Source organism: Macrotis lagotis, chromosome 2, assembly GCF_037893015.1.
Source record: "Macrotis lagotis isolate mMagLag1 chromosome 2, bilby.v1.9.chrom.fasta, whole genome shotgun sequence".
Lineage (NCBI taxonomy): Eukaryota > Metazoa > Chordata > Mammalia > Peramelemorphia > Peramelidae > Macrotis > Macrotis lagotis.
The window spans coordinates 35,516,140-35,543,640 of NC_133659.1; the positions used below are offsets into that span (position 1 = coordinate 35,516,140).

At 41.2% G+C, this 27,501-nt stretch overlaps 1 protein-coding gene and 1 pseudogene across 2 annotated transcripts in view; both read right to left on the bottom strand.

The window, feature by feature from the left end:
* RPAP2 (RNA polymerase II associated protein 2) overlaps positions 1 to 27,501 on the bottom strand; it is an 89,091-nt gene that overhangs the window by 6,249 nt on the left and 55,341 nt on the right. The window lies entirely within an intron of this gene.
* On the bottom strand, positions 3 to 27,403 carry LOC141510827 (transcription factor SPT20 homolog; annotated as a pseudogene).

Genomic DNA, 27,501 nt, shown 5'->3' on the forward strand with positions numbered 1-27,501 from the left:
AACATAGAAGGTCTGGATAGGATGAAGGGGGAGGGGGAGGCCCTCCTGGACCTCCTCTGCATGGGGGGAGGGGTCCCCTTTTTTCCCCACTGTGATCACAAGTCTCCCAGGCCAGGTTACCCTTGTGTAAACTGAAACCGTTAGCACCTGCTCTGAATGTGCTCAACAGGATTTTGGGAGGATTACTAAAAAACTTCTATTTTTAAACATCTGTGGCACTGATGAAGGTAGAGAAAGAATCTCTAGAAAGAAGGGATGATGGCAGGATGCCAAAATCAGCTTATGACTACAAACCACCTGGAGGGAGGAAGGAGCTCCAGGAATAGAAGAAAAGCTTCAAACTGGTTGCTAACTAAGAGAGCAGCTATTTAATTACTGGAAGATTAAAGAACCAAAGAACAGCGTTATTATTAGCTCTGTGTTAGGTCCACTGGACAGCAGGCTTCAAAAAAACCTTTGCAAATCACATTGTGGGAAGTTTCTCTGGAGCAGACTCAATGTGATCTGAGATTTTTCCAAATGCTGACCCATTTCCCACAATGTAAATGATTCCTTTACTTCAGTACTGCTTGGCCCATCAGACAGGAATAAATGAACTTTCAGAAAGAAGCGGCACATTCATAATGCTGATGGGTAGGCTGAGCGCATGGAATGGAAACACTCATCTTCATACCCTTGGCTTTTTTCTTATCTTTCTATGAAACAGCCTTCAGTTGCTCCAATCAGAAAGGAAGAGTTAAAAACTGACTACCTTAAAAACACAATTTTAAATGAAAAAGCTCTCCTAGAGGTCCTGCTCCACACCCACCTCTCTGGACCTGCCATTCTCATGGCTTTCTGTTCCAGTGAGGAGGGAGAGCAGAAGGGAACCCATGTCAGTCTCAAGGTTCCAACCACATAACCAGCTCTGTCAGTAGGTATTTCCTAAAGGCTTTTAGAACCCCAATCTGACAATCTTTCCATCACAGATCCCCCAGGCAGCAGCAGCATCTCAACACACTCAAGAGGCATTTTCCAAGGGAAGGATGAAGTTAGGTCTGCAAGTCTATCTCTACCTCCCCTTCTCCTTGGGGGGACAGGAGGAGAAGAGAAGGTGAAGGATATCAAGGTTTTAGGGAATAAGAATGCTGCTCCTCCTCTCTTCAAAAAGATGAGTCCGAGTTGTAGGACAACCTTTGAAAAAAAAACCAGCCATACTCAACAAGTCAACAGGTTAAGAAGCCCCTACTATGGCTCAGCCTCGACACAAAACGAAAGAGCTCCCTGCTTTTAAGGAGCTCACAGTCTAATGAGGAGACACAATTTGGATCAATGTACAACATGGAAACAAAGTAAAGACTGACAGATCGCCTTCTGTGGGGGTGGGGTGGGGGGAGGGAAGTAAGATTGGGGGAAAAATCGTAAAACTCAAATAAAATCTTTAATAATGAGGAGACAATACAAAACAACTACGTACAAACAAGATAATGAGCTAGGAGGAAGACACTTAAGGACTCAAGACAAGATGAATGATCAAAGGAAGAAATAGATTTTTGGTTTACATATTTCTTTTTCTGTCCTATTTTGGACAACAATTGCTTCTTGGTAGGACTGGGGAAAATTTAAAATTCAATTTAGCGACTGCCCCTAGAAACATTGGCTGCTAGTTTTTAAAAACTTCACTTGTTCCATCTGGTGAGTATGAATATATAAAATATATGTGTGGACACAAACATGTGAATATTTGGGTGTATGTCTACTTAAGTAGATATACAGAGTGAGCATATTGCCCTTCTCCCAACCTGGAAAAGATGTGTAGATCAAGTCCTGTCAGCAGCTGAGGATACTGGGAGATGAGTCAGGGATGGGACTTGAACTCAGCTTTTCCTGGTTCTCAGGAGGACCCTCTAGTCATTCCCAGCATGTAGCCTCTTGACAAATAGAGAATTACAATGCTTTCTATAATAGCTCCTCTTAGGAAAAAAAAAACACCAAAAAATTCAGTGTAGGAATGATGTTAAGGAGATTTAACTTCCATAGAAAACCAGTCCTACTGAGCTAAAAATGATGACAGCTTAATTCTGTGGGTTCAAATTTAAGATAAACAGGTAACACCCAAGGAAATGATAAACCATCCTAAATCAGCTCTGAGGTTCAGGAACTCAGATCTGGACCTAAGATTCAGCTGGTTATTACATATGGGAATTAGTGTGTAAACTTCCAAAGAAATCTGCTAAAAATTCTCCCTGCCTGTTGCTGAGGCACTGAGGTTTCTTCCTAGAGCATGGGCATCTGAATGGGCAGCAGCTCACCCCACCCCCGAGGAAAGCCACTTGGGGCCGTGACTGATACACTGAGGAAGGGCTGGTGAGCAAACTTGCCAAAGGAAGAATATGTAAATAGGTGCACAGGTCTGAAAAAACCTGCATCCAGTCAAGGGCACACGCACCTCATTAAGGTTGCTGAATGTTTACTCGAGAAAAATTGCTTATCAATGAGATTTCCATTTCCCCCCATTTTCTCCAATAATCTTGGGGGGTTTTTTTTGGGTTTGTTTTTTTTTTTAGGATTTTTGCAAGGCAAATGGGGTTAAGTGGCTTGCCCAAGGCCACACAGCTAGGTAATTATTAAGTGTCTGAGACCGGATTTGAACCCAGGTACTCCTGACTCCAAGGCCGGCGCTTTATCCACTACGCCACCTAGCTGCCCCTATCTTGGGTTTTTTTTAGGACTTTAAAAATAAAGGGCAAATTGCAGGGAATTCAAGAAATCCCAGGTTTCAGGAAGCTCCTCTTCAAAGCTGACCAGGCTCCATTGAGCTATCCCAATAGTATTAATTGGTCTTTACTCATCAAAACCACATTCTAAGGCACAATGAAAGGGCTAGGATTATGACACAGGTTGTAAAATCACCTAGCTAAACCCAGCTAAAGCAGGTCTCATTCTCTTTCTCCCCAAACATTTTATCAGTTGCCAAGTCTTATAGTTTCTAACCCCACAAAAGCTCCAGCCTCTTTCTATTCACACAGCCACTTCATTATATATATAGGAATGGCTTCCAAATTGCTTTACCTGCTGGATTCTTACATGTCTTTGTTGTTTTCCTCCATCCCTTTGGAATGTAATCTCCATGTCTTGAAATTAGGAATTCTGTCACTCACTGAATTTGTATTCTCAGGGGCTAATATGGTGCATGGCCTCTAGTACTTAACGGATGTGAACTGAACCTTCTTGATTCACTTATCCACATATTCGTTCCCATCCCTGTGTTCTAGAGCTATCCAGAGGCATGTTTGTACATTTTCTCACTAATTAACACAACCACAACTTCTCTTTCAATTAACCAGCTCAGAATCCCCATCATGGTCTGTTAAAGATTACTTAATTTAATAAACCAGAGAAACCTCTTCCCCATCGGCCATTTCTCCTCTCTCCTTCCCCCTCTGCCCTTCTGTGAAGCCTTCAAGACTGCAGAGATTCCACTTTCTGAAGGAAACCTTTTCTAGTCTATCCTCTGCATCACTCCCAGCTCCCAAAGCCTTTCCTTCCAGGACCCCTTAAGATCTGCAAGGTGCTTTAAAGATATCACCCTCCCTGATCCTCACAACTACTCTGGGAAGCAAGTGCTATGATTAGCCTCATTCTATAGATGAGGAAACTGAGAAAGGAGAGTGACTTGCCCGGGGTCACACAGGTAGGAGAGTCTCAGGCCAAATTTGAACCCAGGTTTCTGACTCTAGACCCAGGTCCCATGCACAACAGCCCAGTCTAGCTGCCTGTTGTTTCCCACAGAGCCCAGAACAAAGGCTTATATAAAGTTATTGGCATAAAATTTATTAACAAGGTAATCAATGATGACCACTAACACAGCCACAGTTATCTCAGACTATCATCATTCTTCTCACTTCTATGACACAGCCCACCATTCAGTTATCTTAAAAAGGCTAAGTCCAGTCTCTCTTCAAGAATTATCTTCATTCTTTATTCAAGATAAAGGTTAAAACAGTTCTCTAGGGAGGTAGAGGATGTCTGTCTTTTCTCTGTTCCTCTCTCCAGATGTGAAAGGATTTACAGACGATTCCTCAGTGACTGGCAGTTAAACAGTTCCTTTCCAATCTTCCAGTCTCACTAAAGATACGATTGCCTCCATTAGAGAGGTTGCCAAAGCTGCTGTTATTCTCTCTTACTAAAGAAAAATACAGAACCTTCTCAGTCCCTTACACTATTTACTGCTTATTACTCAGGAAAAGCTGTTATCTTTATTGAAACTCCAAAGTCATGTTTATAAAAAATGGCTACTTAGGTCCACACAGCAAAAGCAAACTGGGAAAAGGTTTATTAAATTCAATTAATCCAATCAGATTTGGCTGGGGAGGAGCCTTGATAGAGGAATCTTGATTGAGATGCACATTAATATAGTGCTGAGTTTCTTGTTTTGTTTTGAACTTTGAAATGATGGTCAGGATACACGCATCCCAGGATATACACATCAATCATTACTCAGTTGACATCATCCTCTAGACACACAAAGACTCCCTTTCCCTGGACCAATAGAGAAAAGTTTCTTGAGAACAAGGGCTGGCTTTGAGTTCTGTCTCTGCATCCCTAGTCCCTGTACCGGCAGACACCTAATAGGGCTTGGGAGTTAAACTGCTTCCATGCCTGAGTGGGAGGCAGTTCTTTCAAAGACAAAGAAAGCCGCTTCACTGTGACTTCAGTGCACAAGCCTAGGTCCTTTTGGATATTAATTTATGAACCATTTCCTCCTGAACCTGTGCTCTCCTTGATGTGGGAAGTGCCTAGGCCAGAATTTCCTCTACCAATGGTCCCATCCACCCTACAGCTGGAGGGCCTGTGACTGGCTCACCAATACCTGACTTGAACTCAGGCCATATTCTCCTGTGCCGGAGCACAGGTTTTTCAGGACTTGTCAAAAATGTCTGAGATGCAGACTGGCCAATATGAAGGGTTGTGGGAAATCTGGGACACTATTACATTGTTGGTGGAGCTGTGAACTCATCCAACCTTTCTGGAGAGAAATTTGGAACCATGCCCAAAGGGCAACAAAAATGTGCATGCCCTTTGACCCAGCAATACCACTACTGGGTCTATATCCTGAAGAGATGATGAAAAAGGGTAAAAACATAACTAGCACAAAAATATTCATAGCAGCCCTGTTTGTGGTGGCAAAGAATTGGAAATCAAGTAAATGTCCTTCAATTGGGGAATGGCTTAGCAAACTGTGGTATATGTATGTCATGGAACACTATTGTTCTATTAGAAGCCAGGAGGGATGGGAGTTCAGGGAAGCCTGGAGGGATTTGCATGAACTGATGCTGAGTGAGATGAGCAGAACCAGAAAAACACTGTACAACCTAAAAGCAACATGGGGGTGATGATCAACCTTGAAGGACTTGCTCATTCCATCAGTGCAACAATCAGGGACAATTTTGGGCTGCCTGCAAAGGAGAGTGCCATCTGTATCCAGATAAAGAACCGTGGAGTTTGAACAAAGTTTAAGGACTATTCCCTTTAAATTAGGGGAAAAAAACTTATCTTATTGTCTGATCTTGTTATCTCTTATACTTTATGTTTCTTCCTTAAGGATATGATTTCTCTCTCATCACACTCAATTTAGAACAGTGTACAACATGAGAACAATGTAAAGACTGACAAATTGCTTTCTGGGGGTGGGTGGGAAGTAAGACTAGGGAAAAAAATTGTAAAACTCAAAATAAATAAAATCTTTAATTAAAAAATGTCTGAGATGATTTATTCCAGTTAGCATTTAGTCCTGGATCATTTCAAGGTGGGGGAAATCACTGTTCTTAATATTAGCCTGGAGCTCCCAACCTGCAGGACTCTCAAGGGCCAGAGCATGGGGAGCACTTCTCGTTTTTACTCAGGCCAAGATACAAGGAAGGGGACCCAAAGTGCTGAAAGATCAACCCCAAATCCCAGGTTGGCAAGACATTCAGATGCCCCACCCACCACAATTATTTGTCCTAACAAATGCTTTGGGCTGGAAGAGACCCATAAGGGCTTCTAGTCCAAACCCTGGGGAACATGAGTCTCAGAGCAGTAAGTGTGTGGGGAGTGGCTGTGAAGGTCCCTGATGCCCTCTTTCCTGATTTCTTCACTTGCTTATTTAGACAAAAAAGGTCCTCTGACTCCAAAAGCACAGTTCTCATTTTCACTGCATCAAACTGCCTTGAATGTAATTCCCGCATCTCCCATTTTCCGAACAATGAAAAAATAATTCCCATTCTCTGTCTCCTACCCTACTACCTCATAGTCATGCAAGCCAGCTTCCTTAATCAATCAATAGATGTGTTTTACAGGGGCCAGGAAGGGGGTGTGTGCGTGTTTGTTTTAGTTTCTAATCTATAAAAGCAGGGGTTTGTACTAGATCTCTAGAAGGTTCTTCCAGCTCTAAAATCCTACACCTTCTCCACTGTAAGCAAGCTGTCTGCCATTAGCCCCTGACCCACTGCCTGAGCCTTAGCTACTTGCTGTCCTCCCACATGTCCAGAATTGAGGTTACTGCACCAGCCCTAGCCAGCAGTGATCTGAGGTAATGACTCTTTCTACCAACTATCTGAAGGCCTAACGTACTCTCACTTCTCAACCTGCAGAGGGAACCCTGGAGCAGTGACCAGGGACTTGGGAGGTTGCTTCTTCCTCAGAAGTTAACAAGGTCTTATTTTATTCCATTTAAATAAACTCAAACATTTATCAAGCACCTTCACACCTGGTACCATCCTTTAATATAATATGATATAACAATATAAACACAAATGAGACCTGGCCACTATTCTCCAGGAACATTTACTCTTATTAGGGTGATATGCTTAGACCACAACAAAGTATACTATAGCATATACTACTTAACAGTAGTGCCATATAAAGTTTGAAATATATCAAAAATACAGTTTCCTAAGAGTTCAGAGAAGGGGAAGATGTAAGCTGAATGGAAGGAAGGAGGAGAGAATAAAGGAAGATTTCCAGGGACAGATGGCTTTTGAATTGGGCTTTGAACCATGTTAAGGATTTTAATAGGCAGAAACGGGGAAGAGGAGGAAGAAAAGGACATTCATTCTACATTCAGAGGCAAGAGCAGAAGCCAGGGTAAAGTAGGAAATGTGGTGTCTACCTGAGGATCTCCATTTATTTGGAGTATTGTGATTGGAGGAATAGGAGAAAGGGCTGAAGAGTCATCCAGGGTTCTAGAAAACTCCAGAGAACTGAGCTCAGGAGTATGAATCCATAGGGTAGCAGTGGTGAAAGTTTTGGAGCATCAAAGGAGCTCAGATTCCATTTTGAGATGAGTCTGACAAAGCTGTTAATGAAAGAGCTTGTAAGTGGAAAGAGAATAAAAGGAGAGCAGTTGGGAGGTGGCTGCAGTACTGGAGGGGAGAGGAGAGAGGTGACCATGTGAATTGTAAGAGAGTACACAGCTATGATGGACAGACCTAACTCACTGGATGTAGGGAGGAGAAAGAAGAATGAAGTAGGACACCACAGTTTTAAGCGGATGAGACGAGGAAGATGGGTGGTGGCATTGACAGAAATAGGGGAGTCAGGAGGAAGAAGTTTTTGAGGAGAGATGAGGTGGTTCCATTTTAGACATGGTCAATTGAGGTGCTATTGGGAGACGCAGGTGGAACCATTCCACAGACAGCGGTTAAAGCAGATACAGAGGAAGGGAAAGAGGCTGGGTGAAACAGAGTTCTGGAAGTTATCTGCAGAGAAGAGAGACAGGGCCTGACAAGACAAGGAGAGGGGAGTGCAGAGAAGTCAAGGAAAGGAAGACCCAGGAAGGAAGGAGAACTAGAGAAGAGGGGGCCCCTAAAGTAGGAGGAGACCACCAGGATAAAAACTTCCCAGAGGATGAGGGACCTTCCAGATCTTTGTAGATTCACACAACAGGGGGTGACGGTAAGGGTTAAGGAAAACAGATAATCTCAGGCTAAGCTGATCTAAGTATGACCCATAGTGAGAGTTTAACAAACTAATTTGAAGAACAATGCTTCTAGTAAGAAGAATCCAAGATGGGGGTATCCCCTTCTCACTGTCTTCACAAGTCCTCAATTTGACCTGGCTTAGGGAAATGAAGACTCATGTATAGCTCCATCAAGACAGTTGACTAATTCTGGCTGGTGGGCAGATGCTGGGGGATGAGCAGTTTTATGCTGGGGAAGACAAGGGAGCTAGTACCTCTTAGAAAGACAGACTGAACTGGGTTAGATTAAGATTAAACAAAAAGGATGGTCATCAGTCATTCTGGCTGCTTCTCCTCCTTCTTGTATCAAGTGGGTGGTATTTCTTCTTTAAAGAAGGTAGACAGAGCATTGGATTTGGAGTTAGGAGAGATTCAGATTCAAATTCTGATTCAGATGCTGGCTGCCTGGTCACAAGCAAGCCCTAAAGCTGTCAAAGCCTGGTTTTTTTTTTCTTTATAAAATGAGTATAATAGCTGTACTACCTGCCTCAAAAGACTAATGTAAGGGAAGTGTTTTGTAAACCCTAAAGTGCTACATAATTATGACACATTGAAACTTCAGGGGCAAGAAGATTGTGAGGATAAATATGAATTATTTTAAAAACCACCTCTTTCTCAAAGCACTGACCTTTCAGGCCTACTACAAGTCTAGTCTGTCTCTTACTTTAACCCTTGACTACTAACTTGGAGAAAGGAAAAGACTGTTGTTGATCTAGAATGTGCTTAACCTGACCATACCTCTGAGTGAGCCAATGTACTTTAGCAAGATTGAATCCTTAGAAATTAGGACAGAGTCTGATTCAGAAAGATCTGGATTCAAATCCCATGGCAGGTACTTTAACCACATATTGGCAGATTGTTTGCTTATAAAATGGGACTAATAATAGTAGGGTTGTTGTGAAAATGAAAGTAACATGTGTAAATCTTGGTGCATCATGCTTATTGTCATTTCAGAAACTTTACTACTCTTCTTAGCATGTAAGATGAAGCTCAGACAGAAATTGTCCTGGGACAACCTGCTGCCCCACCAGCCTTCTTTTATCATTCGTGTTCTGTGGATGACCACTGGAACACACTATGCAATATGTTGTCTTATAGTTAATTTGAGTTTTTTGTTTTTCTTTGTTACAAAAGGATCTGCTGGTATGGAGAGTCAGAGAAAGAAAGGATATAAAAAAATGTCTGAAAGGCAAAAAGCATCAAGGATATTTTTAAAATTAAAATAAGTATATTGGATGCCCACATAGAAAACTGTTCTTTATTATGACACCAACACAATGACAAGAATGACTGATTGAAGGTATAAGCACCTTGCTATAATTTCTATCAACCTTAAATCTGTTATTCTCATTACTAAACAGAACTGAGGACGGACTATCTTCCAGTCAAAGACCAAAATATTGTGTTAATGACTTAAAATATCAATTAATGGGACTCCACTGAAAAGCACATTAAGCAGCTACTCAGTAAATTAAACAGAAACATTACCATAGACCAGTTGTCTACAATCACCTGGACAAAAAAAAAAATTGATGTTAAATTGATGCTAAAAATGAACATTTCTAAAAAGTGTCAACATACCAAATAGTCATCACCTCCAAAGTATATGGAATGAAAAACTGTCCAAAAACAGACTAATGAAAAAAATCAAAGCCTGGGGCACCACATCACCCATCCCCATCATCCAAGGGTGCTTCCGGTGAGCCAGCAGAGGAAGAGTTTTAGAGCCTAACATTCCTTATGTAACTACAGAAAGCAGTTAGTGACTAGAGGTAAGTTCTAAAATCAAAGATGATACATTCTAGACCTTTGCCTCTATATAAATGTACACAGATGAAAACATATGTCCGGAGGCTCAACCACACCCCAACATGAACAAGTCACAAGGCAGGTAATGGAGATAAAAGTAAAATAGTCCCTGTCTTCAAGAAGCTTCCAGTCCATTCTGTGAATAAGTAAATTTAAGGTGATCTGAAGATGGGGGGGAAGGAAAAGGACAGACTTTGAGTAAGAGAGAGAATCTGGGTTGAGACTTAAATGAAGAAATTTTAGGTTTAACTATAGTTTTGACAATTAGGATCAGCTCAGGGACTTAGCCAAAAGTCCTCGCTTCCCTTCAATCTGCCTAAGATATAAAACCAGAAATGATAACTTGTTAACAATTGATCCTCATAAAGATCAAGCCTGCCCTCTCTGGGACATGTTTCAGGGGCTCTTCTCTGGCTTGGTCATGTCTTACAATGAGGACCAACGAACTCAAAAGGAGCATTGATTCAAATCCTCCTTTACCTAAAGGTACCATGCAACATCTAATTTTCAGTTCACTCTGCTTTATGTAGAAAGCTGGCTTCAACCTAATCAGCAGAAAATCTGATGGCTAGGAGTACACAAACCAGCAGATTTTTGCATATTAACCATTTCCTCCAAGGGCTTTTTTTTTTTTAACATGAGCAAATCCAAAACCTCTGACAGCTTAGCACAAGCAATCTGGGCCAGGCCGGGTCAGACCAGCACTGCACAGGAAATGCTGAAGAACAGTTTTTATGAAAAGCCCCAGAGTGAAAATGGTTCATAGATCAATCACATACAGGAAGGGAAATTTGAGCAGGAAAGTTCGTCTTCACCGAAAACTCCAAGGCCTCAAGCCTCTGATGTCAAGACAGTCCAGCTGCTCCCCCCAGCTGGGACCTTACCATATGGTAGGTGGTATAACAAAAAAAGAGAAAAGTCAAGTGTCCAACTACACCCAAATGATAAGGCCTTATTAAGCTGACTGTCTCCACATATGTTCCCCATCAAAAGAATGAATGGGAATCAGGTCAGAATAAGCACCCTCAATTTGTTATTAGGGAGCTATCAAACAACATCTGGTTCACAGGAATCATTACCCTGTCCTCAGAAAAGTTTAGAATTAAGAGAGTGATGACAGCAAGAAAAGAGGCCTTCGTTTAACATAGGCATTTCGACAGAATCTTAGGTGCAAGAACTTCAGGGCACCACAAAGTGATTACGTCTCAGTGATTTATGCACCGACCCTAAGGTGGTGGACTGACAAAGGGACAGGGAAAAGCAAGAGAGAGAAACAGCTGCTTTGGTGAATCCGGGATCAAGTGTCTTAAATACTGCAAACTTAAATACTGGATTATATACTCTTCTCCAGTGTTAGTGTAGGAAATAAGTAAAAAGTCCATCTTTTTAAACTAGATGGGAGAAATCACTTTGCTCCATCCACTCTGAAGTCAGACTGGGCTGGTTAAATCTTTAAAGAGAATATTTGTCCCAAGCAAGGCTTAGCATCGAGTCATGGCACTGCTATAGACATTGTGAAGGATCCCACATGAGGAGTGAACATGTGGGGACACAGCTTAGTGCTCAAGGAAAGGAGAGGAAGTGAAAGGCCATGCCATTTTCTGACCTCTCAGATCACAGAAATTGCTGGGTTCTCTGAGGGTTCTGCCAATAATCACAGGCAAAAGAAAAGAGGTAGAAGCCCAGACTGCCAAATGATAAAATTTGGTTGAATACATTTAACAAACACCTACCAGAAGAAGTGAGTGTGCAGAGAGAGGCTAGGTCATCATTACATTAAACAGGACATGGTAAGTGTTTGTGGGCACACACATACCCCATACACAAAATACTGGGCTTGGTCATCAACTGAAAGTTAGCAGATCTGGTCACTGCCAACCTTTATAAACTCAGAATCACACCAAAGCACCAGTTTTCTGGGAACATGTGGGGGGACCCTGGACTTTGGCAGAACTAGGGTTGCGAGGGGGAGTGATGAATGTCAGCTAAGTGCTTCTCCATGGTCAGAGTTCTTCTCCTAGTTTCCAGCCTCCTCCCATCCCCTACCCTCCAGGCCTCTTAGCTGACCCAGGTGATCCTCTCCCATTCCAATTCTGGAGAATCTGAGGGCTGAATCAACTAGCTAGACAGGCCCTACTGGTTCCAGGCCATATCATGCTCATTTTTTGCACATCTCATCTCCCTTACTTGAGAGAAACCGAGTGAATGAATCTAAGCCCTTGCTTAGATTCTTGTCACATCTCAGAGCCTTCGGCACTTTCATCTACCTTCACATGAAAGGTGCAAGAAGTAGGGCCTGGATCTGTGGTTTCACAGGTGTGAGTGACTACTGATGCGAGTCAGCAACTTTTTGGCCCTTTGCAGTCTTAGGAGGCTTGTCTGGCAGCGACAGATGACCAGACTCTGCCAGGGTCACACAGCCAGGATGCAAGAGAAGTGGGACCTGGACCCAGACCTTTGGTCTCCAAGGTCAGTTCTCAATCCACCCCACCCCATCATTTTGCCTCTTGCTTTCACATGAACAAATGACAAATGATCAGACCAGAATACTGATATCAATCTTTACAATCAAACACTCAAAACTGAGAAATGAAGTTAGCAACAAGTTGGGTCAAAGTGTCATTTTTTTTTTTTTTTTAAGTTTGGGACTCATACCAACAGGAGACATGTTTTGTTGATGACTTCTCAAAATTAAAAACCTCATGTATTTTCTGAAGAATTTTTTCCTCTGCATATACAAGGTTCTTCTCTGTGAAAAGGAATAAAAAAATAGCTGTTTTAAAAAAGACGACTATCCTACTTTTGCTGTGTTTTGTGTGTTTGAAAAAAGAATTAAATTTAATTCAATCATATCATATGTTTAAAAACACTTGCCCACGAGGGGCGGCTAGGTGGCATAGCAAATAAAGCACTGGCCCTGGAGTCAGGAGTACCTGGGTTCAAATCCTGTCTCAGACACTTAATAATTACCTAGCTGTGTGGCCTTGAGCAAGCCACTTAACCCCATTTGCCTTGCAAAAACCTAAACAAAAAACAAAAAACAAACAAAAAAACCCAACAAAACAAAAACACTTGCCCAGCCTCCAGGTCCTGTACCTCTGTCCTGACTCCACTGCCCTGTGCTGCCTAGCACAAGACCTCTGCCAGGGGGAGGCTTCTGTTATCTAGCTTGACCGATGTATCTGCAAAGTATCCTTATTACAACATGTGCAAGCAGTGGTCATCCGGCTTTTGTCTGACCCTCTCCAGTTAAGGGAGAAGCCATGACTTTTGGGGACAGCCCATTCCACATTCAGACAGTATGAGCTTGGAAAGGTTTCCCTGATGGCAAACCAAATTTCTCTACTTCCCAATTCTCATCCATTACTACTTCTGCCTTCTGGAAACAAGCAGAATCAATCTAATCGCTACCTTCTCTCCAAGCCAAACATTCCTCCTTCCCTCCACTGATCCTCACCATGGCATTTTTTGCTTGGGCCTTCAGATTTGACCAGGACAAAGAACAAGGGGACTGGGGTACCCTTCCTTGGGGAGGTCACACTGAGTTTTCTTTCTGTAAGAACAGCAGGGGTGGCTGTACCACGAATCAGGAAACACATGTAAAGGGGCAGCTGAGAAGTCAGCAGTGGGGGGTGGCGGTGAGTGGTTTCTGAATCTGAGTTCCTTTCCCCTAACAAGTGGCCACTCAGCTTCCTCATCCTTCTTGTTATGGCGGGTCCTCTATCAGTCAAGTTAAAAGTGAGAAGCTACACTGATTTCCCATTCTGTAAAAGCTCTGCACAGCATCCCCGTGGACTGAGAGCAGATCTCGAATCCAGGAAGATCTAGGCCCTAGGGCCATGGCCCAACAATGCAGCAGTTGCTCAACTTGGCAGCTCTCTCTGTTGTAGCATTGGGAGAGGAAGTCTTCCTCTGGGAGTTCTCTATCCCAGGGAAATGCCAGGGTCGGTCTCTATTGCCATTCCTAGGAATCCTTACTCCCTTGTCTTTATCATGGCCCTCTGGGGGTTAACTGTGCATTTAGTCTGAGGAGCCCATTTAAGTAAAAACTAGCTTCAGGGCTTAAATGAGCTGCTTAAGAGAAAACATCCCCATCTCTTCATGCCAATCAAAACCGCTAACTACCAGTTTATCTCATTCATTTTAAGAACTGAGCATTATGATTTCATTGGGTCACTTACACATGCTCTTTAAATTTTGCCACTAAAATATCAATGCATTAAATTTTGTCACTACAAAGGCAAACATGCCAAGAAATCTGTTAATGTTCTTGCTGTAGAAGACCTCTGCCAGCTGTAAGTATCTCCAAGATAGACACAAAATACTTTGCATTTAGAAAGTATTTTATTTCTATCTTCCTTGGCAGATTGTTTTTTAAAGTCCAGTAGCATCCCTAGAACTGTATACACACTCACACTCACACACACACACATACACACAGATGGGGCAGGGGAAAATCAAGGCAGGCTTCATGAAAGGGACAGTGTGACAGTTTGGCCTTTAAAGGCAAAGAGGGGAAGTAGGAAGGACATCCCAGACAGAGAGATTAAGATTTCATTATATTAAGTTGGCAACCAAAAGAAAGGTCCATTAGTTCCCAAGATCTTTTCAGAGAATGAAATCTAATATGAAATATGATTTTTATGTACATCATTGCTTAAATCCAACTATTGGTCAACCTGAACCCCAGGTCCAATTTTCTCCTCAGGACCACAAATGCTATCTTTGTTTTTGGAAGAGGGAGTGAGCTTGCAGTCTGATTACAAGGGCCATTTTCCCCACCTGGGCCAAGGATTCTTGCTGGGTTTAGGCAGGTGGCTTTTCTAAACACCTGCCTCCCTGGACTTGCACAACCCAGGGCTTCTGAAGATGAACCAGAGCACGATTCAGATGAACTTGATAGAAAAGGGGTTTCATTCTTGAAGGGTTGAGCAACATGTGTGCTGAATGTTGTGGTTGGCCTGGAGGCCCTACACCCCTGGGAGGCAGACAAGGCTGGGTTACTGGGCTGTCTGAGACCGGAAACACTGGGGCTTAACGGGAGGTCCCTCAATGCCACTATGGTGAGGTGGGAGGGATGACTATTTCTGAAAACAAACAAACAAACAAAAAAACCCCAACAGTTTGTCTGATCATCCGACCAGAGCCAGGACTATGGCCAGACTCATAGGAAACAATAACAAAACAAAACAGAACCAAAAAAAGGTATGTTATGTCTTTTTAAAGAAATGGCTCCAAAGATTAACCAAAACACACACAGTATCAGGTCTCCAATCTATCCAGCTTTTCCATACTTCTAAATTGCAACCAATGGGTCAAACTTCTTAGACTAAGAAAACAATCATTATTTATTCATTCATTCATTCATTCATTCATTTATTTATTTAAGGTTTTTTTGCAAGGCAAATGGGGGTTAAGTAGCTTGCCCAAGGCCACACAGCTAGGTAATTATTAAGTGTCTGAGACCAGATTTGAACCCAGGTACTCCTGACTCCAGGGCTGGTGTTTTATCCACTGCGCCACCTAGCTGCCCCCAAAACAATCATTTAAATAAGGATTTCAAACAGCATAAAATAATCCAGAGCCATAACCATGTGCCCTACTCTTCAAACTGCAATTCTCTAATACCCACACAGATTTACTTGATGTGACCCAAAATAGGGTTTTAAAATCCCAATAAAATTCCAAATTCTAACTGCCACATGCCCATAAATATCCATTAAAAAGGTCCATTCACTAAAGTCCTTTTCCAAGCAGCATGTGGCACATGGGAGAGTTTTGGGAGATCCCAGAGCTACTTTTTCAACCCTTGTTCAAAGGGAAGCCTTTACCTCAATATTTTTATCTATAAAATGGGATCTGTGGTTGTGAGGATCAAATGCAACAAGGTAGGTAAAAGTGTTCTGCTAATCTTCCATTGCAAGAGAAATGTTGGTTACTGTCATTAAGAGGGAAGAGAATAAGCTTCCTTATACAGTGCCCACTGTGTAACATACTCAGCTCTCAGAGTCCAGAGGGATGAAACAATTAACAATACATGGGGCAGGGGGACCACACAGCTGGCAGATACTGCAGGCAAGACTCAGGAAGGCTCCAAGGAAGAGGCAATTTGATAGTTGGACTAATGACCGGCCCACCTGCCCCTAAACCCCAGGACCATCTCACCAACTGGTTGTTCTGGAGGTATCTTGAGTTCCACAGGTCCCCAAACAAATCATTATCCTCTCCCCTAGACTTAGCCCCTTCTTATCTTTCCTGATTCTCTCAAGGGCCTGACCCCATCCTTCCAGACACCAGGTTTGTAACCATCAAGAAATCCTGGATCCTCCCCCCTCCCTCAGCCACAAGAGCTTTCATAGTCTCGGTCACATTAGCCCACCACTCTCCACAGCTACTCCTACTCCTCTAGTTCAGACCCTCATCACCTTCTGCTGGGACCACGAACAGAGAGGCCTCCTTATTGGCTTTTCTGCCTCCGGTCTCTTTTTTGTTCCAAATCATCTCACAAAAAGCTGCTAAACTAAAAACCTAAAGCTGAGGTTTGGTCACTAACTCTTCTCTTGCTTCTATGCATCTGGATAGGACATTCCCACATCCTTCAATGTCCCCTTTTCTCTTCCCTCAAGATGCAAATCAGGTGCTTCTGCCCCTCCATGAAGTCTTCCCCGCGGTCCTTCCGATGAATTTTCGGAGTACTTCACCTGAATCCTTCCTCTGCCCTACTCTATTCTACCCTGTATTTCTGTATTACTCATTTTTTTTTTGCATTCTCCCTCCTCCCATCTCCCCATCTCTCCATCTCTCTCTGTCACACAGACATAACAGAATTGTGAGCTCTCTTTCACCCAGCCCAACTCTGGAGGCCCAGAGAGGTTCAGTAACTTTCCCAAGGTCACCGAGTCAGCAGCAGTGTTGAAACTAGAACTCACATCCTGTGACTCCAAGGTCCTGGTTCTTTTGTCTGTACCGCACTGCCTCCTATAAACAGAACTGAACTGATGTTCCTTGAACTGATTGAAATCAGTTTCATATTTACTTTTTGTAAACTACATGGTGGAGTTAATCAAATGAAAAGTGAAATCTTGATGGCTGAACTCACTTAAAAGAACAAATAATCCTTTAGAGGAGCCCAGGAGCAAACAGAGTCACTGATCATCATTCCTATTCCATTGGTCCAAGGGAACACTTTGTTCACCTTGTGTAAGTTCCTGACTGTTCTGGAAAATAAGAAAACAGCTTTTGAGAAGTGGAGCTTCTCTCATCAGTCTGGATTTCCACCCACTTAGTCCAAATGGGTAAGATTTCATCACAGGGTAGACTGAGTTTTATGGACTTCAGAAACTTGGAACCAATTAGCACCGGTGAGTGGACAACTCCATCTTCAGAGAGATGTCCAAGCAGACTCACAAGGCCCACCTCAGCCGGGCCAACCTGCCTTGGTTTGTCTTCATCTTGGTATGATCAGCATTGTCTAAAAAAAAGGAACAAGAACCTTGTCCACATTCACTCGAGATCCTTCTAAACTAATCTGTTTTTATGCAGATCAGGTAACTCAAGGCTTTGAAGGGGGACTGCCCCATGAGCTACAATGGCAAGAGTACTGGGTTCAAATCCTGTGTCAGGCACCTGACCTGTGCAACCTGAGGTTGAGTAGCTTCCCTGACCTGGACCTCAGTTTTCATCTGCAGCTTGGGAGTCCTGAGTCTGCATCCTAAAGCTGTGCCCCTTTGCCCTTCCATCTCACACCTGATTAATGAGGAATGAAGAGCTTCTTCTCAGAGCATTTTATCTCCTTTGTCTTTAATTAGGTCATATGAATCTCTCTGAGGTCACAAGCCCTGTAAGAGCAGATGTTTTTTGCATTGGGATCCTCCCAGAGGCCTAGCTGTTCCCACACAGAAGGTCCTCAATGTGTTTGCTGAATTTGATAGGTAGCTTGATGGGATTTTTATATTGGAATTTCCAGGGAGAATTCTTCTTTTTAAAGAGCTTTCAGACTTTGACTAAAACTGTTGCTGATTCTCACTCTTCTCATGTAAACAGTCGGCACAAATAGCGAAACCCACAGATAACCCTTCTGCCTCTGGTTTTCCTCACCTTCCTCTCTGCAGATTTGAAAAGGCAGCAAAGATCTGAAATCTAAGCATTTCTCCCTTCCTCTCTGACTGCTGCTATCAAGATGAAGAAACTAAGATCAGAAGACTTGGATAATTTGAAAAAGTGTGAAATCTCTGCATTGTACAACCAAAAGGAAAGGGTTTGACACCATAGAAACACCTATCCTAGTTTATTAATATAGTGAATAAAGAATTGAAAAACACACTTCAGACATCCTGGACGTACTTTGCACCTAGAAGACACTTAATACGTTTTTGGTTAATTTAATAATACAGAGGTAATCTGGCTAATTTAATCTTAGCATATTATGTCTTTATAACTTTGGTTCAAAGAAACAGCTAACAAATATTGTAATGAGAGAGACTGCCTCTCTCTGAGACAGAGATCTGTTTAGAGTGAAGACTTTCTATTAGAAATTAAAGCTTTGAAAAATTAATATTTAACAAATGCTCCTAATTCAACTAGACACCCCAACATCTAGAGGATTTAAAGAGTTCTTCAGCATTTTGTTTGGGATATTATTAGACACCAACATTAGGTAAATATAATAATTACTATCACCTATATGGTTCTGTAATTATTCTTTCCATCCAATCAGAACACGTGAAACACAGGAAAAATATCTGGGAGTAAAATTTCTGAATTAAAGATGTTTTTAATATCACCCCCAAATATAAAAATATTTTTAATAATATCTCATTTCCCCCAGTTACATGTAAAAATATTTTTCAACATTTATCTTTTTAAATTTTGAGTTTCAAATTCTCTCCCTCTTCCATGCCCCACACCCTTGGGACAGTAAGCAACCTGATACGGTTAAACATACAAAACAAAATTACTGAATGCTTTATGTGAATTAGTATAATATATAATTCTATACTTGTACACATCTTCATATTTTATTAAAATATTTAAACTGACAATATCATTCTTTTAAAATTCTTCATCAGTTTTAAATGCAATTTTTAATTTTTAAATTCAGTTTATTTTCAGTTCCAAATTTACATTCTCTCCCCAACCACTGACAAAATAAGAAAAACAAAACCCTTAAAAATATGTATTATCACACAAAACAAGTTCTAGCATCAGCCAAGTCCAAAAGAAATCTAGGCTTCAGCTCCACTGAATCTATCAACTCTTCAGGGGTAGAAAGCATGCCTCATTGTAAGTCATCTGGAAGGGGACTGATTTGCAAAGGAAGGCTATCAAATGCCTTCTCTTTTTATTCTAAATTTACCTCAATCCTAGCCTGGTAATACATTTAGCCTTTAGAGGTCAACAGAACCAACAGGCAGCCAAGAAGAGCTGTGAACCAGCAGACTGGCCCCCAAATTAGGAAGAGGGACCTTCCTCAGAAGGGAATTCCCTATCCCACTTAAACCACAGGCCAAGAGCAAAAGAAGAGAGAGTCAACAGTGGCCAAGTTTTTCTTTTGTCTGCCCATCTGCTAGGTCCTTAAGTCCCAAAAAAGGGGAGACAGCATAGTGTACAGAGAAGAATGTTGCCCTAGGGATCTTTTACTAACTGAGAGACCCCAGGCAAGTCATTAAATACCACTGAGACTCAGTGTCCTCTGCAAAATAGGAACCATTATATTTGCACTAACTTAGTATATTAGTTTCTTCACAGATTTATTGTGAGGCTCAGGTAAGGTTTTATATGTAAAATACACAATTATATTTAAATGCTTTGTAAACCTAAAAATACACTATAAATTTTAGCAATAAATAATAATTATTATTACTACAAATTAATCAATCAGAAACCATTTCCGAGTATTTTCTAAATATCAGGAACTGTGTAAGAACTAAAGAGACTGATGACAGTGGGGGAAAAAAAGCAAAAAATAATCCCCCCCCCCTTGCAAACAAGTCATCCTTACCATGACTGGTCTGAATATTTCCCAGGCAAAAAACAAGCTCACTTTCTACACAGTTCTCACTAGGTCTGGAAAGAAGAGCTGGTCTGGGAGCTGAAAGTTGAGCTGAGGTAATGTGCATGGAGATCCCGGAAGGTACCAGTGACAGCACTGGGTGTCTTAGCACCCCTCACACTAGGTGGAGAGACTAGAGCTGAGGGCAGCAATGGTCTGAGTGCCCGAAGGCCTCAGCTGGCATCTTGGATTGGCCACCTAATTCTCTATATGATCTTGGGTCTCAGGCTCCTCTCTGTAAAATGATATTGCACTAAATAATCTTCATGAGCTCAACCAGTTCTGATGTCTCTGCTCCTACAAGTGATACTTTACAGAATTGTTTAATGGGGAGTCATTGAGAGAATCATGAAAAGTGGGGGACTGACAATGACCCATTTAGTTACTTGGATGAATCATAGTGGCTGCTCTATGATAATATGAGCCAGGCTTAGAAATGCTGCAGAACGGTGGTGTCAAACTATATAGAAGATCTCTGTGGGGTGACTATTGTCTTAGAAAACCACATATTAACAGTTTCTATAGTATTCTATTATTTTTATTTATTTTATTTATTTTCTCAACTATTTCCTAGTTACTTGTCTCACTTCGGTGTGTTTGACCCCTCTGATGAATGGCCTTAAATTTTTTCTTCTAGATATGGAGTCCAAAACTTTTTGTTATTAAGGATTTATTAAGGATTACTGATGGGGTAGTTTTTGTTTTAGAGAGAAAAATATGACAAAAACAAGTTAAATACATTTGTTTTTTGAAATCATGAACAAGGTTCTTAAAATTTTAAATGAAAGCTCTTTTTATAGTGGAAAGGATACTGGCCTAGGAGTCAAGAAAATCAGGGCCTCAGCCTAGTTCTACTACGATTGGCTGTGTGACTTCTATCAGGTTAAAACCAATTTCTTTATTTCTAAAATGAGTGTTTGGACTAAAGGATTTTTAAGGTCCCTACCATCTCTTAGGAAGCACTTATATGGATCAGGGGATAGAGCATTAGGCTGGCAATCAGGAAGACATGAGTTCAAATCTGACCTCAGACACTTAGCTGTACAACCTTGGGCAAGTCATTTACCCCTCTTTACCTCAGTTTCCTCATCTATAAAATGAGCTAGAGGAGGAAATGGCAAACCACTATAGTATAGTGGCCAAGAAAACCCCAAATGGAGTCATAAATAGGGTCATTTAACATGACTAAAAATGACCTGATAACAACACTATCTCCAACCTTCTATTGCTCTAAATACAATAAGAATACTTTTAATTCTATATCTAGTCCAAGTATGGGAGAGGGACATGGTAGACAAAGAAAAAGACCCATCCAGTTGCTAAGTCTTATCCATTCTACCTTCACCTCTTTATAAAAGCTCTCATACTTGAGGCTGTTATCAATACACTAGACAACTGGAACTCTTCTCCCTGGATCTAGTCTCTTCCCCTGTCTAATATGTCTTCCAAACAGCAAATGACCATTCCTAGAAGCCAGGACTGACCAGAGCACTCTTTTGGTTGCTCTCAGTAAGGCAAAAATACAGTGTTCTATTCACTGCACCACCTAGATGCCCCCAGACTAATTTTTTTTAAAGAAAAAAAAGAACATGGATGGCAACTTATTAGAAAGTTATATACAAAGATGCATATGCAGATACAGAAAAACCTTCAATAAGATAAACATAAAGTACATATAATCGATAAAAGACTTGCTTTCAGCTCTGCAAAACTGATACAATTGGGGGCCCCATTGTACATTTAAATGTTATCATTCCACTGACCAAGAAGTTGTCTTGGAATGTACTAATGCAAAAGTTTGTGAATATTTAATAGAGAATTTAGGTCGTGACTCACTTTGTGATGAGCTAAAAATGCTACCTTGACTAAGATCTATGCGAGGTTTCTGAGAAAGACCAGGTGGCTTATACGGGGTGAAAGAGTTGGGGTCTTATGGTGGCTGCCTGGTTGCCATGGACTAAAGATGTTATTTGAAAAGCCACTTCCTGAACCTGAAGAAAGCTTAATGGGTAGAAGCCAATCCCTTTTCCAATACTGATGGTGGAACCAATAAGCTCTTGGGTGTGATTCTTTTTTTCTTGAATTTCCCAATCAGGACTTAGTCTGATGCATTTTCTAGATGTTTGGGGAGTAATGATGGGGGGACAACTGAACTTACTGCCTTCTACTCCACCATCTTGGCTGGTTGATAATTCCATTTCTTTCCCTGGAGAAAGTTGAAAATTACCAGATGCACTTAAGTGGGACATCTTCATTGGACATTTAGCCTCATACAGAATCAGTTTCTGGTACTGATTAATTATTCTTTCATTATCAGTCTTTCATCCAATAAGGAAGTGGGTTGTTACTGGGCTCTCAATTTCTTCATCACTTCTCTAAATCTGTATTTTGCCATGCTAAAATGGATTAACAAGTGATTGAAAAATGTCTAGCTTTGTTTTCTGACACTGATTACCAACCTCATATTCAAACACATCATCTTCTTTAATCTCCTGTGCTGGCCCAGACAGGTGGCTGTGAATCATCAGATTTTATAAGATTTTTTTTACTTCAACAAACTTTTTTTTCACCTGCATTTCTTAAGGTGTCGTCAAATAACAAGGGTTCTGTTTCCACATAGCCACACAATTTCATGTTTTAGAAATTTTGAGGTTATTCAGCTGGGCTGTTTTTCTCTTTTTTTTCTGTGGGACCTTGTTTCATGGGTCGAGTATTCATCTTCTGTTTATTACAGAGCCATCTATTTGCTGTAGAGGTCACAGCTGTAGAAGGATCAAGGCACAATGGTTCTGCTGTGGCTAAGATAAACTGGCTCTCAAGGAGAGGTCTGCCTGCTTGTGTCCAGTTAGTATAGAATGACTATCACAAATTATAGGCTGTACTGTTGGACACAAAAGACTGTATCTGCTCTGGTAACCTGGGGACTTCATATTCCTGTATGTAGTCATGCTTTTCTGCTATGACACACCCATAATGAAAAAATACTAACCAGCAAATGAGTCTTCTTACTCTAAATTCAGTGCTCTTTTCACTAAGAATAAAGTTCTACTATAATTTCATTTATCTCCATCAATACCATCCATGTAACCCATCAACCTGGGTGATCTTGCCTTACAAGGGACTATGTGACCATAAGCAAGTCAGTTAAATTGTGATGGTTTCCACTTCTCTAACACTGAGAATACTTGCAGGCCCCTTGCCTCAGGATTAAGAGAAAAGAAAGCACTCAGCAAAATTTAAAGTGCTATACAAATGAGTGAGTAGTTACCATTATTAATAGTAAATGGCACTCTTCCAGAACTTCTATTTAAGCAAGATTCCTCTGACTAGCTAGCTTCAAACCACTCAGATCAGCAGGCCCCAACCTCCTTCTCCTGTCCTGTTCTCAATGCTCAGAGGTCCAGCCAGACCCTCCCCCTCCTCATCCAAGCATGCAGTGCTTTCCCTCTTCACTTCCCCTTCTTGAAATCAGACCCTCAGCTCAACAACATTTCATGTCAGACTCTTCTCTGATTCCAACTGTTCCCAAGTGCCTCCAAATTACCCTGGGCTTATTTTGCATAGACTTTTGTATGTTCCAGACAACGTATTAAGGACAAATCTTTGGCGTCTGTGATTACCATATTTGACAAGATTATAAATAAAGACTGAAAAATTCTGGTAAATATATAATTTTGAACATAATCCTACATTTAAATGTGAAGTCTTGAGAAACTTCCCCTATTACATGGCTATTATCATGGCCCATTCCCTTCCCCTGCCAGACTATATCCTGGCATTTCTTGACTCTGCAGCACTAAAACTGGCCATGGCAAAGCCACAGTGCCTGCTGAGCAGAGGCCAGCAGTGTTGGCAGGGCTGATCACTCTGTGGGTCTGCTGAACCGTGGACAAGTAAGGGCTCACCTTTGCTGACAATCAGCTGCCAAACACCACAGATAAGAAACCTGGTTACAGTCCTTTTTCAAAGAAAGTTTATCAATGGGAGCCTTATTAGCCCCAAGCCTTTCAGCATAAAAGAAGACAAAAATCAGGAAGTGAAAAGAGAATAAACATCTTCAGAAAACAAACTTTTTTCAGTTCCTTAAAAGTGATTCACTAACAAAAGAGAAATTCTATGAAGAATGCCAGAGTCCAAGAGCTGGAAGCTCTCTTGTACAGGGGCAAAAATGTATGCCCCAAATAAAATTGTGGCAATACAATAAATTGATAGGCACAGATAACCAGGGTAAAGATTTTTATGAACAAGGTGAGTTTGTCGTCTGGTCAATTAATAATTGAACAGCTATCCCATCTCTGCCTGCAGCTCTGACAGAAATTTTGCTCCCTCTTGTCAACATCCTGAGGTGATTACAGTCACTTTTTTTCAATCATCTAAAAAAAAATCTGTGTATGTCATCTTGGATGATCCAGGACAGGGGTGAATCTTTAGCAAGGAGAAAACAAGGCTGGCACTAGTCCTTGGGGGGGAGGGACATCCACATCTCCTGCACTTCACCTGCCCCTCTACTGGATGCCCTTTCCCATTCACCTGACCCATTTTTTTTTTTTTTTAGATTTTTCAAGGCAATGGGGTTATGTGGCTTGCCCAAGGCCACACAGCTAGGTAATTATTAAGTGTCTGAGGCTGAATTTGAACTCACGTCCTCCTGACTCCAAGGCCGGTGCTCTATGCACTGCGCCACCTAGCCGCCCCTCTGACCCACTTCTTGATGAACATTTCTACATCCAACTTCTCCTTGACTAGTCTGTGGAAAGGATGGGCCCCCAATACTCCAGTTAATTGGATCTTACTTCTCTCTAAATGTGGCCATTTTGGGGGGTTTCTAGGCCTGCTGACATCACTGCTTCTAAAATAATTTGCACACTTCCTTGTCTTTTGGACTCAATGGTAACTTTCCCCATAAGCAATCTTCTTTCAGCAAATTTGAAACAAAGTCCAGGTGGTATTTTCCCAAATTATTTCTCACCCTAAATAAAAACCAGCATCATCAGTTTGTGACCTTGACTAAGTCACCTAAGCTTCCTATGCTTCAGTTTCCTCATCTGTCAAGCAAAGGATGGCCTTTAAGGTTTCTTCAATCTTGAATCTAGTCCAGTCTCTTTATTTTATGGATGAAGAAAAGGAGGTCCAAGAGGTGAAGGATCTTCCTGAGAGCTGCCATCAACAGAGCTAGCAGAAAATCTATTTCTTCTGACTCCAAAGTCAGCCCCCTTGCCATGACATCATGCACCAAAAATGTACTCTGCTGTAGTGACCCCATAGGATTTGTGCTTTGGATTATAGGGTGATAGATAATGGAGACAGCATCAGGTATGGAAAGAGCTCTTGCCTGGCAGAAACCTGGACTGAATCTCTGATACCCCCTAGCTGAGTGACTCAGTTTCCTTGCTTGTAAAATAGGATTAATATCTGAAGGACTAATCATACAGGGTGATTGAGAAGGATCAAATGAGATAATGGATTCTCAAATGCTGTGCAAAACTCAAAGCACAACCAAAATGTCAGCTGTGAGTATGGTCACTCAGAAATGATGGTGCATGGTGGATCAGTGGAATAGACTAGGTGCAAAAGAGATAGAAGGAAACGATTACAGTAATCTGCTGTTTGATAAACCCAAAGAGTTCAGCTTCTGGGATAAAACTCTCTCTTTGATAAAAACTGTTGGGAAAATTAGAAGTTAGTATGTCAGAAACTTGGATCAGACCAACATCTCATACCCTTTACCAAGATAAGATCAAAATGCTTTAGACAGCTTTAGACATAAAAGACAATATTATAAGCAAACTAAGAGATCAAGGAATAGTTTACCTGTCAGATCTATGGAAAGGAAAGCAGTTTATGACCAAGGAATAGATGGAAATCATTATTAAAAACAAACTAGATAATTTTGATTACATTAAATCAAAAAACTTTTGCACAGACAAAACCACTGTAACCAAGATTTAAAAAAATGTAGTAAATTGGGAAACAATTTTTACAACTAGTAATTTCTTTTTTTTTTAAGGTTTTTGTAAGGCAATGAGGTTAAGTGGCTTGCCCAAGGCCACACAGCTAGGAAGTTATTAAGTGTCTGAGACCGGATTTGAATTCAGGTACTCCTGACTCCAGGGCCAGTGCTCTATCCACTGTGCCATCTAGCTGCCCTGCAACTAGTATTTCTGACAAAGGACTCGTTTCTAAAATATAAAGAGAATTGAGTCAAATTTATAAAAAATAAGCCATTCCCCAATTGACAAATGGTCAAAGGATATGCAGAGACAATTTACAGATGAGGAGATCAAAGCAATCTATAGTCATATGAAAAATTGCTCTAAATCATTACTGATTAGAGAAATGCAAATTAAAACATCTCTGAGGTACCACCCCACACCTCTCAGATTGGCCAATTTGATCTCAGAAAGGACAATGATCAATGGTTGAAGGGTTGTGAGAAATCTGGGACACTAATGCATTGTTGGTGGAGCTGTGAACTCACCCAACCTTTCTGGAGAGAAATTTGGAATTATGCCCAAAGGGCAACGCCCTTTGACCCATCAATACTACTACTGGGTCTATATTCTGAAGAGATCATGAAAAAAGGTAAAAACATCACTTGCAAAAAAATATTCATCGCAGCTCTGTTTGTGGTGGCAAAGAATTGGAAATTGAGTGAATGTGTCCAGCAATTGGGGAATGGCTGAACAAACTGTGGTATATGTATGTTATGGAACATTATTGTTCTATTAGAAACCAGGAGGGATGGGAATTCAGTGAAACCTGGAAGGATTTGCATGAACTGATGCTGAGTGAGATGAGCAGAACCAGAACAGCATTGTACACTCTAACAGCAACATGGAAGTGATGATCAACCTTAATGGTACTGCTCATTTCATCAGTGCAACAATCAGGGACAATTTTGGGGTATCTGCGATGGTGAATACCACCAGTATCCACAGAAAGAACAAAGACCAAAAACTATTACCAAAGACTATTACCTTTAATATAAATTTTTTAAAAAAGGTATGTAATCATATCCTTAAGGATATGATTCCTTTCTTAACACATTTAATTTTGACCAATGTATAGCATGGAAACAATGTAAAGGCTATCAGACTGCCTTTTGTGAGGGTAGGGGAAGGGAAGAGAGATTGGGGGTAATTGTAAAATTCAAAAAACAATAAAAAAAAAGAAATGGTGGTGCACAGAATGGAATGCCTGACATTATTTTTTTTAAAAAATGTTTTATCAATGACTTCTGTCTGTCTTTATACACAGTCATTGTTGGAACAAGATCCCTGACAAACCCTTCCAGAATGAACTGACCCTTGTAATAAAAGAAAGTAGTTAAGCTAATATTTGATCCAAGGACTATATGTGACAAAGAATCCAGGATTTTGACCTGCTGTACAGGGAGCTTGACTTCTTTTTAGCAATATTTTCATTTATTTTGTGGAAGTCACCAAGTTTTTTCTTTTGGTACTACTTAATTCATCAGTTCATATAAAAAAGTCCTCCCCCACTTCTTTCTCACCTCCACTCTCTTCTTTTCTACTGGGTCCTTCCCCACTGCCCTCCACCATGCCCAAGACTCATCCTTTAAAAAAACCTTCCCTAGACATTATCATTCCCTCAAATCCCTGCACTCTGTCTTCTCTTTCTCAAATTCTTTGAAAAAGCT